The sequence below is a fragment of the Pelophylax lessonae genome (genome assembly GCF_965119305.1).
Source record: "Pelophylax lessonae genome assembly, chromosome: 10".
Taxonomy (NCBI): Eukaryota; Metazoa; Chordata; class Amphibia; order Anura; family Ranidae; genus Pelophylax; species Pelophylax lessonae.
Window position 1 is genome coordinate 59,375,776 of NC_138777.1, and position 16,071 is coordinate 59,391,846.

General features: G+C 44.2%; 1 protein-coding gene across 2 annotated transcripts in view; it reads right to left on the bottom strand.

The window, feature by feature from the left end:
* Nucleotides 1-16,071, bottom strand: part of FSHB (follicle stimulating hormone subunit beta) — a 305,255-nt gene that overhangs the window by 252,085 nt on the left and 37,099 nt on the right. For both annotated transcript variants that reach the window (XM_082270166.1, XM_082270165.1), the window contains one exon: nt 2,680-2,810. The gene's annotated coding sequence lies outside the window, so the exon portion shown is untranslated. The remainder of the gene's footprint in view (nt 1-2,679; nt 2,811-16,071) is intronic.

Below are 16,071 nucleotides of genomic sequence, written 5' to 3' on the forward strand. Positions count from 1 at the left end.
GACATCCGCAATGTCCATAGACTTACATTATGTCCGTATATCATCCACAAATGGAGGGGATGATATGCGGACATACAGAGCGGATGACACAAGTGTCATCCGCTCCGTGAAAAAAAAAAGTCCCGCAGCGGAGAAAAACAGCGGAGCGGCCGTGTGAAAGAGGCTTTACAGTCATTAAACATGGCTATGCTATTATATAAGGAAAATAACAATCAGACAACAAACACTGGTATGTTATAAGATCCAGTAAACGGAACACAATAGATCTCCTAAAAGATATATGTATCCGATATATACGGTATGATGTTTGGTTTATAATGAATTGTAATTTCATTCTTTGCAATAAAATGTTGCTTGTCAGATTATGAAATTTTGTTGTATGGAAATAGAGATATAATTCGAAAAGATACAGACCTTCCAACACACCCCTCAGACCCTGATTGGTTGTGTTATGTGTATAAATGCCCTCTTCAAGGACCTTAAAAGATTAGTGTATTTGCATGACTGGAGCTCCAATTTATCATCAAAACTATGAAGGAATAGTAAGGGCCATTTATGAGAGTCAGGGACTCTGATACATCAGATTGGACTCACTGTTCATGGAACCGAAACCAGGCGTACTTTGCTTTGTACTGGTCGCTTTCAATCCTGTTTATTTTATCCCTTGTTCACACTGGAGCTTTTTTCTGCATATTTCCCTATGCCTGGCTACATTCAACATACAGAATTCCATTCTTTCTAATAGGAGCAATCTGTATACGTGTGATACACGTGTTTTTTTTAACTTCAAAACTCCTCTCCTTTTATATAACTACTCCCATCTCCTTGCCCAGCCCAAGAAACAAACTCCTGAACTGTGATACATGTGCAAAAACACTTGTAAAATTGCTTCAAAATCACCAGTCAGACCTTTGCTTAAACTCGGCTCAGTTATAAATGAAGGAAAACTGTTACTCATTGTCTGTTTTGTAATATATTTTCTGTAAATATTTTCTTTCATAGCTTTTCTTGTATGTTCACTAAGATGATATTTAAAATCATTAAAGTAAAACTATATGCAAAACTGTTTTTTCATTTTGGATAGAGCTAGGGAGGGTGATAGCCCCTGTCAGATTTTTCTTCGCCATTTGTGTCCCATTGGGGAGATTTCCTTTCACTTCCTGTCCCATAGCCAAACAAGAAGTGGGGCAAAATCTCTGCAAAATAAGGGGATCCACTGGGGCTCCCCAGGTCAACTAGAGTCCCCATTGGAAGATTTCCCCTCTAATACTTTTCTGGGGACAACTCAAAATTTGGGATTTTCTTTTACTTTCACTTTCAATGATAACAGTAAACAGGACACTACAAGAGGGTGAATCTCCCTGATGGGAGCACAGACAGCAAACATAACCTAACAGGTCTAATCCATCTTCACCAAACTAAAAAAAAAAAATGGATCTCTAAATGCTGTAATCAGAAATGAAAGAATCTTTGCCTTTGTAAAGACTTCTCTGTTACATTCCTGTCTGGTGGTGGCAGACATTACAGATGCTGTAAACAGTGCTCTCTAACTAAATCACATGGCGGGAGCTACCATTTGTGTGTGTAAAGGGTTAACTGTGGGGTTAACTTGTCACAGTAACGATCACACTCACTCTGCTGGAGCTTAGAATGTTGCTGAAAAACAGTGTTGCCATCCCCTCGAAGTGAAATTTACTGACAGAATGGCAAAAATTTACTGACTGTACCAATTCTTTTACTGACAAAAATCATAAAATTTACTGACAGAGCCACATTTCTTACTGACACTTCAAAAAAGTACAGACAAAAAAAAGTTTTCAGTGCAAAACAGTGCAAATATCAACATTCAATCTACAAACATGTAGCTAGTGCAATTGGCAATGTGTTTAAGGTATAGCAAAAGGCAGAAAACACATTTCTCCTTTTACATGAAGGGCAGGTTAATATAACCCAGCACAGGGTTCCCCTTTACAATGCAAGAGGGAACTCTGCAGACCCTGATGTAAAAGGGAACATTGTGGATTCTGATGTAAAGCAGAGCTCTAAGGACTCTGATGTAAGGGGGGATGCAGTGGAAACTTATGTAAAGGGAAACTCCTATGTAAGGGGGTCTCTAATCACCAGAGGCCCCCCACCTTCTCACTTACACAACAGTCCACAGAGTTTCCTGTTACATCCCATTACAGTACAAGGGGGAACCCTCATGTAAAAGGGAACTCTGATGTAAATGGGAATGTTGCAAACCATGATGTAAGGGGGAATGCTACATACTCTGGTGTAAAGGGGAACTCTCAAGTAAGGTGATCTCTGGTCACCAGAGACCCCTCCCTTACATCAGAGTCCACAGTGTTCCCCTTTACACCAGAGTTCCCATGACAACTCTCTTTAAAGGTGGAGACTATTTTGGTATAGCACTAGCAACTGGCAGGGTGACCTCAGACACTTGTCCTTTCGTCTGTAAGGAAAATGTAAAAATTCTGAGTCAGTGAATTCCCAGCTTATTCACTAAAGAATAGTGCAGCCTGTAGCTACTTGAAGCAGCCAATCAGAATTTGCTTCTTAGAGGTTTGACACCATAAAAATTAAATCTGACAGGTTGCTGTGGACTCCTGCAAAATGCATTTGCTTGTTTCCCTTTATGAGGAAATGGTACCACCACACAGGAGAAGATGTCCATACCTCAATCTTTGCTTCCTGGTGCTCTATAGGTGCAATCGTGTGCTCTCGGATAACAAGGGGCTGCTGGGGGCTCCAGTGCTGAGTCTCCTCCTGGCCAAAGTGCTGCTACTGAAGTCTGAACCTTTCATCACCTGTAGAGAGAAGGACAAGTGAGAAGGCTGCAGGGGACAGGTGAGGAGGGCATGAGACAGAGACAGGTGCAAATGACAGGCCAGGAGGAGATAGACACAAAGGACAAGTGAGAAGAGAAGGAGACGAATTTTGGGACAGGCAAAGTTGGGAGGATACAAAGTGGGAAGAGAACCATTGTGATCCACACATATAACTTGACTCCCTGAGTCCTAGTGGGCGGCTTGCCCAGGTCCCCCTCCTCCCCCTCCAGTCCTTCAGGCTGCTGATGTGCCTGTGATTCATAAAAGGCGCCAAGCAGAGCCATGACGTAACCACACTCCCGCCCTCTGCCTGAGTTCAGCCAAGCTCAGCCACGTTCGCCTGATCCTGGCTGGTTTGGGAACTGCGTAAGTGCAGTTCCAGAGTTCGCCAAAGGCCAATTTTTTTTACAGTCAGCCGCTGTGTGTAACGGAAATTCATGGACAACTACAATTTACAAACTGTCTGTAAATTTATGGACAGTTGGCAACCCTGCTAAACAATATGTGTGGGGTGAGGCTAAGAGTGCCATTGTTGCACACAGTATTTTCTAACAGAAAAATATATGGCAGCTGTTTGCGATGCACAGTGCTTTAGCTATGTACTAAAATTTCATAATTCGATAATGCATTTTTTTTACTAGAAATACCTCAAACAGGTAAAGAAACTTTTTTATGGCACTAGATAGCGTTGACGATATAGGAATCATACATAATAGAGGAAGTACGGAGATTTTTGCCCTGATTGTGCAAATATTTGTAATATCCGCTAGACGAAAGTTTTATACATAAACCCCTAAATTTCATTTAGTTAAGGTTTACATCTGCTTTACTTTCAAAACAGTCCAAATCTCTATACAAGAGAACTGAGGAGAAATAAAAGGAAAGGTGAGTTAGGGATGTTAATATAACCCACGCACTCCTGGTTCGGTGATCCAACATTTGGAGGGTCCACAATAAGTAGGCCTTACTGCTCAGTACCTATTAGTAATAATTACATTTTGGGGAAGTGGATTGCTGTTTTAAATGACTTTTTCTTCAAAGCAATATACATTTAACGTTGTAGAGCTGCATCACTTCATTCTGGATCTTTTTTAAAAAAAAAAAAAAGGCTTGTTGTGCTTAATGCAGGTTTAAAATGTCAACTTTTATATGTGTATGGTGACATCAAACCAGGGAAGGAGACAAAGGACACCGAGCCCTCGCTGACAATTGTTCACGCTTGGCATTCCAGGCCAAAATCACCTTGACATTGTTGCCTGTCAAACATCAGTGCGATGATCTATCTTGGTTACTGAAGCTCACGTGAAGTCAGCAATAAGCTATTTTACAAAGTGACACGAGCAGACATAACTATAGACGGTGAAATTATTTTTACACACAACTATTCTCGGATGTTAATCACAAGAGTGACTTGTGAGTGGAAAGCTTTTCTATTACAGCTGAAATCCAGGCAATATTGTCCAAAATACAATGAACTCTACACTTTGTCTCTGTGAAGGAGTATCCTGTAATAAAGACCAGTCACTGCTGCTCTCTTTTCCCTTGCAGGGTGACAGGTCTTGTATCCGCCCCTCCTGTAGTTTTCTATAGGCAGTCTGTAGTGGGCAGAGCTGAATGGTTCCTCCCACTGCCTGCTGTCCGCATGTGTAGCCCAGTGAAGATGTCACTCTACTTTTACTATGTAATATATGGAATTGCAAAGGCATTGGAAGTACACAAAAATGGATTTATGTTATATCCTTTGTGACAGCTGACAAATATTTTTAAATGAAAGTTTGGTATCGCATGCACCATATTTCACAAATTATTTGGTCTGCAATATGCCATAACCTAAGATAACCAATCAGAATCATTATCTTAGTTTTTGTCTATACATTTCTTATAGGTCACTATCAAGGTAGATTGTTCTTTAGTAAGGTAACCCAAAAGCTGTCCTTATGACAACTCACTTCTGGGTCACAGGAGTACAATTATTTTAATTCTTCTGTGACTCAGAGTCTGAACATAATTGGCTATTGCCTGCTATAAGCTGATGGAGAAGAGCAGCTCCAGGTTCTGGAGGGATACTGACAGTATTGTAGGGATTAACCTAGCTGCCTTACTGACAGTTAGCTCCCCCCTCAGCTGAAAGCTAGAGTCAGCTGCACCCACCTCCTTCCCAGCCTGAGGCACCGGGAGCACTGGAGGGGCAGAGCGGAGAGCAATGACTGTCAGTCACTGCACTTCGCTGTGAGCAAGCTGAGAGCTGAGCGATCAGTGGTGATGTGATCGCTCAGTTCTTGGTGTTAGATCCAATGAGGGACACCTTCTCTTTTAACCTTTCCAATGCAGGGGGACAGCCCACTGCAAGGATGGATTTTTTGGTTTTCTAAAGTTGGATTTTAAGTACAGTCAAATTTCTTGAGCCCTGATAAAGGTGGAGTGTGTTTGGCCACTGAAATGTGGTGCATTTGTTTATGCTGCTGTTTTATCAGTAACATTTTTGGACCCTTGGACATTTGTGTGGTGCTCTCATTGGACTTTATATGTATGGATTTTCTGGGATTTCTCCCTGGTATTTTGGGGATGTTCCCATTTTGTAGTGTGATACCGAACCCAAGCCTGCACAGTGATAATTCAACTAACCCATTGAAAATCTGTATCCAGCACATAGTTTTCACTTTTATGTGTTCCTCTTTAATCAAAGACTGTGTAGGACAGGCAAGGAGGCAGCATTTCCCTGCAGAGTTATCAGTATAGACAAAATTAGAATCAACACAGAGGCCATTCAAATATCATGTATTCTTTTTTCCATTCTGTGACTTTTGATTGAAAAGGGGCCTTAGGCCGAAACTTTGTGTTTTTTCATGCAGCTATTTTGTACACTGCTCTTGATGTATTGAATTCTTTAATAGAATAAAGATGATTTGTTATTCTAAGCGGAAAGCTCTCTGTGCCCATTCTAGTTTTGTCTATGTGACTGTACCCTTGCAGTACACAGCAGGGTCATTCAGTGTGAGATCATCCTATAGTTGGTGTATAGTTACACATTTTCCCACTCACCAGTAAAAACACAGTCAACCCTTTTTTGTTTATCTACACATAACTTTAAATATCGCAATATACTAGCCATGTTAGGTCCAGTGAATGAAAAAATATTCTGCATAAAAGATCCTGATAGATGGATGTGGAATGCCTACAGACTGTAGTGATGGAAGTCCAGGTCCTGCCTGCACATAAATCCTCAGGCTTGCCTCACCTGAATCTGGTTTTTGTAATGTGGAGATGTTCTGTGTGGGCTCATAGCAATGAAATATGCACTGATTCTCATTATGTGTACTCAATTTTACAATAAAAAGCCCTTTATTACTTAAAGCTGAACTCAAAGCAAACAGCTAAATACATAGATAAAAAAAACACATATGAGATCTGTTTTAATTGCCAAAGAATTTGTATTTCTGTCCAACCAGTTCTGAGATTTAGACAGCTCTGGTACACAACACAGCTCTATCTGGCAGTTTAGGAGACCCAATTTGCTCTTTTGCAGTTAAATAACACTTTCAGGCCTTTTTTTCCCCCACAGCCTGTATTTGGACAGTGAAAGAAGAAGCAGCATACTGATGAGCTGATTAACTTGTCACTTTGCAATTTTGTCCTATCAACATGACCCTTGTTAGCACATGAGCCCTGGTAAACACATACCTGGCTACTTGTGCTGCTTCTCCCACTTACAATTTGAGCACTGCTATACAGGGCAGTGCAAGTGGATGATAGCCAGTTAAATTAGAAATGAAAACTGCTTTTATTACAAAAATATATATACATTTGATGTATTAAAGTCTTATTAGCAAAACTATTCAAATTAAATGCTGAATAATGTTTCAGTAATTTACATCTTTCTGGCTTTTGTTTCTGCCTGTCAGCTACTCCCCTGCATGAAGCCCAATTTGTTGGTATTACTACAGTGGAGCTCCAGCAAAGTTCTGTTGTTACCACTCCCTCTGCACCTGTCCAGAAGTTTTGTTTGTTTAATGTGTACGCTCTATTATCTCCACTCTGTCTTCTCCATCTCCCCTCACTCTGTCTTCTTCATCTCCCCCCACTCTGTCTTCTTCATCTCCCCACATTCTGTCCTTCTCCATCTCCTTCTATTCTGTCTTCTCCATCTCTGTCCCATTCTGTCTTCTTCATCTCTCCCCAATCTGTCTTCTCCATCTACTTCTATTCTGCCCTCCACATCTCTCCCCACCCTGTCTTCTCCATCTCCCTCACTCTATCTTTTCCATGTGCCTCACTTTGTCTTTTCCATCTTCCCCACTCTGTCTGCTCCAGCTTCCATCCATGATGTCTCCCCCCACACTGTCTTCTCCCTCTCTGTCCATTCTGTCTGATTCAGCTTCGATCCATGCTGTCTCCCCCACACTGTCTTCTCCCTCTCTGCCCATTCTGTCTGGTCCAGCTTCTATCTATGCTGTCTCCCCCACACTGTCTTCTCCCTCTCCCCCAATTCTGTTTGCTCCAGCTTCCATCTATGCTGTCTCCCCCACACTGTCTTATCCCTCTCCCCCACTTTGTCTTCTCTGTCCCTCCCACTCTGTCTGCTCCAGCTTCCATCCATGCTGTCTCCCCCACATTGTCTTTTCCATCTCCCCCACTATGTCTTTTCCATCTCCCCCTGATCTTTCCTCTTCATCTCCCCCACTCTGTCTTCTCCATCTCCTCCACTCTTTCTTCTACATCTTCCCTACTCTATCTGCTCCAGCTTCCATCCATGCTGTCTTCCCTACACTGTCTTCTCCCTCTCTCCCCCTTCTGTCTGCTTCAACTTCTATCCATGCTGTCTTCTCCACACTGTCTTCTCCATCTCCCCCCCCCCCCCCACCATTTTTTCTGCTCCAGCTTCCATCCATGCTGTTCCCCCACACTGTCTTTTACATCTCCCCCACTCTGTTTTTTCCATCTCCCCCCATTCTTTCCTCTTCATCTCCCCCACTCTGTCTTCTCCATCTCATCCACTCTGTCTTCTCAATCTCCCCCCACTCTGTCTTCTCTATCTTCTTCATTTCCCCCTCTCTCACTATGTACTTTCCAGCAGCATCAAAAATGTACTAACACCACTCTAAGACTGATCAGCAACCAGACGGTAAAGCTCTGTCTTGCTGGAACCTCTTCCGGACTCCTCTCTTTCTTCCCCATAGCTAACACTGCCCTTTCCCCCTTGCTGACACGTGCCCTCCCCCTGGCTGCAGGTACTTTGTTCTCCTTCCTAATAACACAAACAAAAAATGGCAACAGACTGCTTTCCTTCCCCTTGGCTGATGTGCCCCCTCACTCTGCCCCCTCACTTTTGTTTTGATGGCACTGGTCTCTGGCATATGCCTGGTGCCAGAGGCCAGCACCATCAATCACCACTCATTAGGCATTTGTCTCTTGCGGAGCAGTATGGTCAGACAGAAGTATGCTACATGCAATTTGTCCCCTAGGGACAGGACACAGAAGACATGTGTGGTGAGATTTCTTCTCTATGGATTACAAAGCTGCATTAATTTGTGCCTCCTATATTTGCTTGAGCTCAGCTTTAATACAGGCTGCAATTTCTGAGTTATCCTTTAAAGAATGCTAGTTGCTTGGATGTTATGGTGATTCAATGGCTTCAGTACTCTTCAATCACTGATCCTGAACAATTAGGCAGATCACGAGGTCTGACCTCACTGTGGTTCAAATTAATAAAGTCATAGATGGCCATGAAACTAGCAGACACAAGAGCTCAGCAACAGCAGATTTCTTCCAGTACAGGTTTCCTTTTCTTTTAAAGCCCAACTTCAGCTTGGGCAAAAAATCCAATTTCATTCTGGCCGCTATACAAATCTCTGTTACTCATCAATCCAGAGCCAGTTTGAGGTTTAAGGATGCCCAGTGTTATTTAACCCAATTCTTTTGAGCCCAGGGTGTCTCGGCTTTCCCACCAACCCCACTACTCCCCCATCCATGCCCTGAGCCCACAGAAGAAATGCTGTAGAGAGTGGCACCATGTTATTACGTGGAACCAATCTCTGCAGCAATTAGAATCCACCTACAGCTGGAGAAAAAAAAGCGTGAGAAGTTTTATGACCGAAAACACTTTGAAAACAGGTGTATATTGGGCATTGGGGCAAATGAGGGTTATATTGATTTTTTTTGTTAAAGAGTGTGGGGGTACTCCTTGGGACTTGGGGCAAATAGAGGTGGTGTTCATTGATTTTTTTTATTAAAGGGTGCACCATGCATGGATACTCCAAGGGGGGCTTGGGGCAAATGAGGGGTGTATATTGCCTTTTTTTTTTATTAAAGAGTGCAGGGGTACTCCAAGAGGGTTGGGGTAAATGGGGGTGCATATTGATTTTTTATTTTTATTAAAGGGTGCAGGGGATAGTCCAAGAGGGGTTGGGACAAATTGGGAGTGTGTATTCCTTTTTTTAAATGGTGCTGGGGTATTCCAAGAGGGAGTGGGGCAAATGGGGTGGGGGGCATATTGATTTTTTTTATTAAAAGGTTCAGGGGTACTCTAGGAGGGCTTGGGACAAATGAGGGTGTATATTGATTTTTTTTTTAAATCAATGGTGCAGGGGTACTTCAAGAGAGGTTGGGGCAAATGAGGGGTGAATACTGATTTTTTTTAACAAAGTGGTTAGGGAAAATGAGGGGTGTATTTTGCTTTTGTTTTTTTTATTAACGGGTGCAGAGGGGTTGGGGCAAATGGGGGGTTTATGTTGAATTTTTATTAAAGGGTGGAGGGGTACTCCCAGAGGGGTTGGGGCAAATGAGGGGCGTATAATGCTTTTTTATATTAAAGGGTGCAGGGGTACTCCCAGAGGGGCTGGGTAAATGAGGGTATATACTGATTTTTTTTACAAAGGGTGCAGGGGTTGGGGCAATAGGAAGAGGGGAGCGGCTAAAGGGGAAGATGATCGCAATCCTTGAGTTTGACTTTAAACAAAAATATCGTGTTAAGTACATTTATTGAAAAGATTCTGTAATCCACAATCCCACTACCCTTGTATCGTTCCTAGAATACGCAAGTTATTTGAATCTTGGCAGCTTCTACCCAGCCAGCTGTGGCTACAGCAGTGTCTCTCCAATGACAAGCCGCACATGTCCTCTGCATTCTAGGGATGTCATTCCCACGCAGTATGTCAGTATTCCTACTCTATAGAAAAAGGACGGCTTACGTAAAGATGTCTGAATTAGATATGTCTATTTTGCTGCCGTTTTCATTAATCAGCACAGTAATGTGCTGAAAAATGCAGAGCGTGCTCAGAATGACCAGAGACCCACAAGTTCAAGCATGCGGTAAAAGTAACAAAGAGTTAAATCTTAACTCCAGTCAGTTATAAAACATAATTTACTCCTGTTATGGATTTATTTAGAAAATATTAGATTTTTGTCCTACTGTAAAATCCATTTTTTCTTTCATTGAAGGACACAGCTCTTCATCTTCTTGACTGTAGGGCTATACTGCCCCCTACAGGATTAGGACACCACACCTATGGGGCAGTAGCTAGGGGCATACTCCCACTTCCTGCTATAGGTATTCAGTTTTGTAACAAGCAGTGTCAGAAGGAAAAAACCCAACTCCATAGAGGGGCGGCTGCTATGTCCGTCAATAAACATCAGAGAAACTGATTTTACGGTAAGACAAAAATCAGATTTTCTCTTTCGTTCATTGACGGACACAGCTCTTCATCTTCTTGACCATAAGGACGTCCCAAAGCAGTGTCAACCATGAGGGGTGGGAATAGCAGAAAAAACAAACTTCCCCAAGGCTAAACATAGCCAACCAGGTAATTTGGAGCTCAACTGTCAACAACTGGAGCTCATTTAAAAAAAACGCCCTCAAAGAGGAAAAGTCCTCTAGACAGCAGCCTGCAAAACTTTGTAGCCAAAAGAAGTATCCGCAGATGTCAACACATCCACTTTATAAAACTTTGTGAATATGTGTACAGACGACCAGGTAGCCTCCTGTAACCTGCATCACTAACGCCTGATGACGGAAGGCCCAGGAGGCACTAAGCGCCCGAGTAGAGTGCACCTTGACAGGGAAAGGAGGAACCTGACCCTCAATAGAATAAGCCTGAACCACAGTCTGTCTGATCCAGTGGCGGCTGGTGCTCCATGGGCCGGGGGGGGGGGGGGGCGGCAGATGGACCGTACCATAACCCCCCCCGGACCATACCAGGCCGCACACCATACCCCCCCGACCACAGCGAGACAGGAGACAGGACACGACAGGACGGGACCCCCCGCTCACTCACCCTGCCTGGATATCTGCATCAGGCTTTGGCTTCTTCCCCCTGTCTGCGTCTCCTCCCTCCTCCTCCATGCCCAATGGCATGGCTTCTCTTTTTCGGCCAATCGGGAAACGGTTCTCAAGACCCACTTCCTAAATGGCCAGGAGGAGGATCCGTGTGACAATAGCGAATTTTCATTCGCTATTGTCACACAACTAGGTGGGCTCGGGGTGCAGTGCTCTGCACCCCGAACCCACCCTTTTTTTTTAGCCTGTGAGAGGCTCTGGCTCTAGTCACATGGTTAAAAAAAAAAAAGCCCCATTGAACTCCATGCGTCCGGCGCCCCGCATGTAGATTAGGGAGCCAGACGCATGGATAGGGTGGGTGGCGCCCCTGCACCCCATATGCACCAGCCGCCACTGGTCTGATCCATCTGGAAATGGTCACAGCAGAAGCAGCCAGACCTTGTGAGGTCCATCCGTGAGGACAAAAAGTGAGTATGATTTCCTAAAAGACTCAGTAACTGCCATATACACCCTTAGTCCCTGAACCACATCCAATGAGTGCAAGGCAACTTCCTTAGGATGCTTAGGCTTGGGATACAGGGAGTGCAGCACAATGTCTTCATTCAGATGAAAGTCAGAGACCTTCGGGAAGGAACGACGGACATGGACACAGAACCACCTTATCCCTTTGAACCACTAGGTATGGTGAACGACAAGACAACCCCGCCAGTTCAGACACCTTGCACTCCGAAGTAATGGCCACCAAAAAAGGCCACCTTCTGAGACAATGTAAGCAGGGGAATTTCCCGAATATTTTCAAAGGGAGACTTCTGGAGAATGGATAACACCAAATTGAGGTCCCACGGCAGCAATGGAGAACGCACTGGAGGAACCAAGTGTCCCACGCCCAGGAAAAAAGTACACACCAAGGAGTGTGTGGCCAAAGGCATTGACATAAAACCGCCAAGGCGGAGACCTGGCCCTTGATGGTACTCAAGGCAAGGTGCTGCACAACCCCTAATTAGAGGAAAGCCAAGATCTGAGCCACCGAAAAGGAACGAGGATGAACTCGGAGGGATTCACACCACGCAATGTACGTCTTCCAAGTACGATGGTAAATCTTCCTAGAAGTAGATTTTCTAGCTTTTAATGGTGTAGGAATTACTGAGGCAGACAACCCTTTGTCCTTGAGCACCTGGCATTCAACAGCTAAGTAGTCAAAGCCAGCGACTGTCTCCAAGGAGCATCGGCAACCAGCCATACCAGATCAGAGTACCAAGACTGGTGAGGCTAGTCTGGAGCCACTAGGATGACCGGAATCCCTTCTGCCTACTACCATCCTGCTTAGTAGACTCAGCAGAAGCTGGAGAGGAGGAAAGGCGTAAATCAGACGATACTGACTCCAAGGAGCCACTAAAGTGTCTGTAGCGACGGCTAGAGGATCCCGAGACCATGCCACAAACCACTGAACCTTCCTGTTGAGGTGAGAGGCCAACAGATCCACCTCTAGAGTACCCTACCAGGGACACAACTAATGAAACACCACAGGATGAAGAGACCTTCCTCCCTGGTCTTATTTTATTTAGTTTGTTTTGTCATTTCATTGCAATATCGAATGCTTCATGATTGTTCTATACACATTGATTATTGGAATCAGCGCCGGTTCACACATTTTTTTTAGTTCTATTCATGTGGTGACACTACAGAAATCGGCAGCTTTTTCATTATTTATTACACTTATACTTTGTTAATAGTTTTTAATAATCTTCCACATTACTTCACTGGTAGCGCATTGGTTATGTGCTTTTATCTCCCTGGTCTAACGCCTGTCGAGGGAGATAGTCCGCTTGTCAATTTTCCACCCCTGGAATGTGCACATCAGAGAGGGCTGAATTAATCTTTCTGCCCACCTTAGAATGGCAGCTATTTCCCGAGCCACCAGGACAGAGGAACACCCTTGCTGCTTTTGAGGGCCTGTGGGTGCCAAAAACAACCCGGTGCCTCCGACGCGGCATCAGCCACAACCTTCATTTTTAAAGTTTCAGGCACTGACAGTGCATCCACCAGTGCCTATTTCACTGTGGCTAGAAGAGCAGAGGAATCATCCTCACTATCTGAACACTCAGGATGCGTGGACGCAGATCCAGTAGGGTCAATATATACTAAGCTCAACCCTAAAAACATAATCAGGGGAATCCCTCGACTGTGATCCCGCAAAGGGGATGCCGGCCAAGGGCCCACAACTGACCATGGATCAGATCTCGCAAAAAAATAAGGGGGTCGCCCTTCGAGCCCTCCATAGAAGACATAATAGGAGAAAGCCTCCTTAAAAGGGGGCCACCCGCCGTGACGCAGAAGTGCAGGCAGGTTACCCTCACTAAAACAGGGCAGGTGTCCCACACAACAATGACCGCAAGGCTGTCATTAAAAAAATGAAGCTCCCCCACAGCACTACCCCTTCCAAGGGAGGTGCCAAGCTGACCACATGGCCTAGCAGGCGGAAAGCCACAGCCTAAATTTTTATGGAGGCCCAGCCTCAATTGCACAGATCCTCAGCTCAGCAGGTTCCAATTTGCTCCAGTAGTGAAAAAAAAAAAAACAATTCCTTCCTGATCCCCCAGAAGACAATTGTATATTCCCTGAATCAACTACCCCTGGTGTTATTATCTACAAATGTTTGTGCCAGTTCACATTTCTGCGATGCGGGAACACTGCAAATATACAGCGTGTTCCCGCATCGCATCCGCACCCCTGGCAGTTCACACTGGCATATGCGATACGCTGGGGGTGTCAATTGAAAGTTAACGACACCCCCAGATCAGATCGCATATCGCAGTGCGATCTGAAAGTTCGCACAGAATTGGGTCGCACTAGTGTGAACCGGCATGCAATCCGATTCTGCTGCGGACCAAAAAAAGGGTCCTGTGGGTGTTTTAGTGCGATTGCGGTGCTAATTCAGCCAGTGCGCTCCGAATTACATGTGATCTCTGTGATCGCACAAATGTGAACCGGCACTTAGTATCCAGTTATATTGTGTACATTTATGAATGCATCCAGAAAATATTTTACAACAATCTACTGAGCTGGCCAGGACTAGTTTCTAAGGGAGTCTATTCCACATTTTCGCAGCTCTTACGCTGAAGAAGCTTTTCCATATGTGGAGGTAAAAAAACATTTTCCTCTAGACATAAAGAGTGCCCCTTGTCATTTGTAATGACCTGAAAGTGAATAAGTCTGCCCCAAGTTCACTATATGGACCAATTACATATTTATGCCTGTTATCAGTTAGGTTGCTCGTTTCTGCACCATTTCCAGTTCACCAATCAGAGATATTTTCTTGATCAAAGTGAGAACCTAGTCATGCTGTCTAGCAGGTGTGTCTGGATCACAAGAGTAGCTAAACGGAATCCCAAATTGTCTGGCAGGGAGACAGTATATACACATACTGTATATGTATGCCAGTTGTGTATTTAAAGCAGTGGTCCAGTCAGTAAAGAAATAAATAAATAAAAGTCAGCAGTTACAAATCCTGTAGCTGCTGACTTTTAAAAATGAACACTTACCTGTCCAACAATCCGGCGCTTTCCTCACCCAGGCTAGTTCCTCACTAACCTCTGGGTTCCCGGCACTGGCATCCTAACTGTGGGCAGCTGGCTGTGCGACTTTTGGCTTCACAGCCGGCTGCCCACTGCACATCCGTGAGTCATGTTGAGCTTTGTGAATGGTCCCGTAGTCTTCTGGGACCTGTGACACATCTCGAAAGACTGCGGGGAGGGAGGGGGGAAGGAGAACTTCTGCTCGGATCAAAGTGGGAATGGGTACCTGTCAAAGCTAGGTACCCGCTCCTCCTCCCTCTCCAAAATTATATGCCAAGCTAGGCAGAATAGGAGGGGAGGATATCTTAAGGCTGAACTTCCTCTTTTGGGTGGAGCTCCACTTTAAACGTTTAACCGCAGTTACACTTTAAAGAGACTCCAACACTAAAAATAAATCTGTCAAGAAATGTGCCCACAGCAAGGAGGGAAGTAAGAAATCTCTCCCACTTCCTGGGCCCCCATGCAGAACTGTAATGAAGAGAAGTCACGTTCTGAAGACTCTATAGAATCTGACACTTCTGGAAGTGTCATTCTCACGGTCTCCTGCTGTACATTGTGGATTCTCCTTCGTAGAAATCCCTAAATCACCATAAACACAAATGTGCTGATAAAGCAGTTCAGAAAAGAGGGGCATTTTCCTGGCTTACCAGCTCCGTAGAAAAAACATATTAGCAAGATTTAAGCTTAGAATGAGAAATTATTGATATGACCCTGTGAGTTTTTGAATACAACTAAACTGTAGAGCCTTCTTTAATCTCCCTGGCGGTATGATTTTTTCCGATTTTAGGTGCTGAAACCGGTACCATTATTTTGCATGGAATTCTTAAGAACGAGCAGCCCAAACCAACTATTTACATATGATTTTTTTTTTTTTACTGTGCGTTCTTCTTTATAACAACTCAGGTATGATAAAGTTTGAAACACAAAATCATAAATTATTATATAATAAATAACTATAAATAAGTTAAAGTATGTATGTATGTATTTGCCGCCGGTTCCACCCCCCCCTGCGAGCGTCACGCCGCAGGAGACGGAAGCCGGGGCTCAAAGCATCGGGCGGAAGACCCGGCCGCCGTATGCTGCAGGGACACATCGCGGGATCCCGTCAACAAGGTAAGTAACCTCTCTTACAGGATCCAGTGATCTCCCTAGCGGTACCCCGAGTGTGGCTCGGGGTTACCGCTAATGGCTCTGGAATTTCACCCCGAGCCACACTCAGGAATACCGCTAAGGAGGTTAAACCAAAAATATTTAGAGGGCCCAATTACTTTGCAATGTGCTAATATGTGTTATGTTGTGCATTAATGTGTGTTGTATCAAGGCAGTCAAAAGGAATAGGCTGCCAATGCACCATAAAAGTGCATGACCCGGCTTTTCTAAAGCAAAACACTGC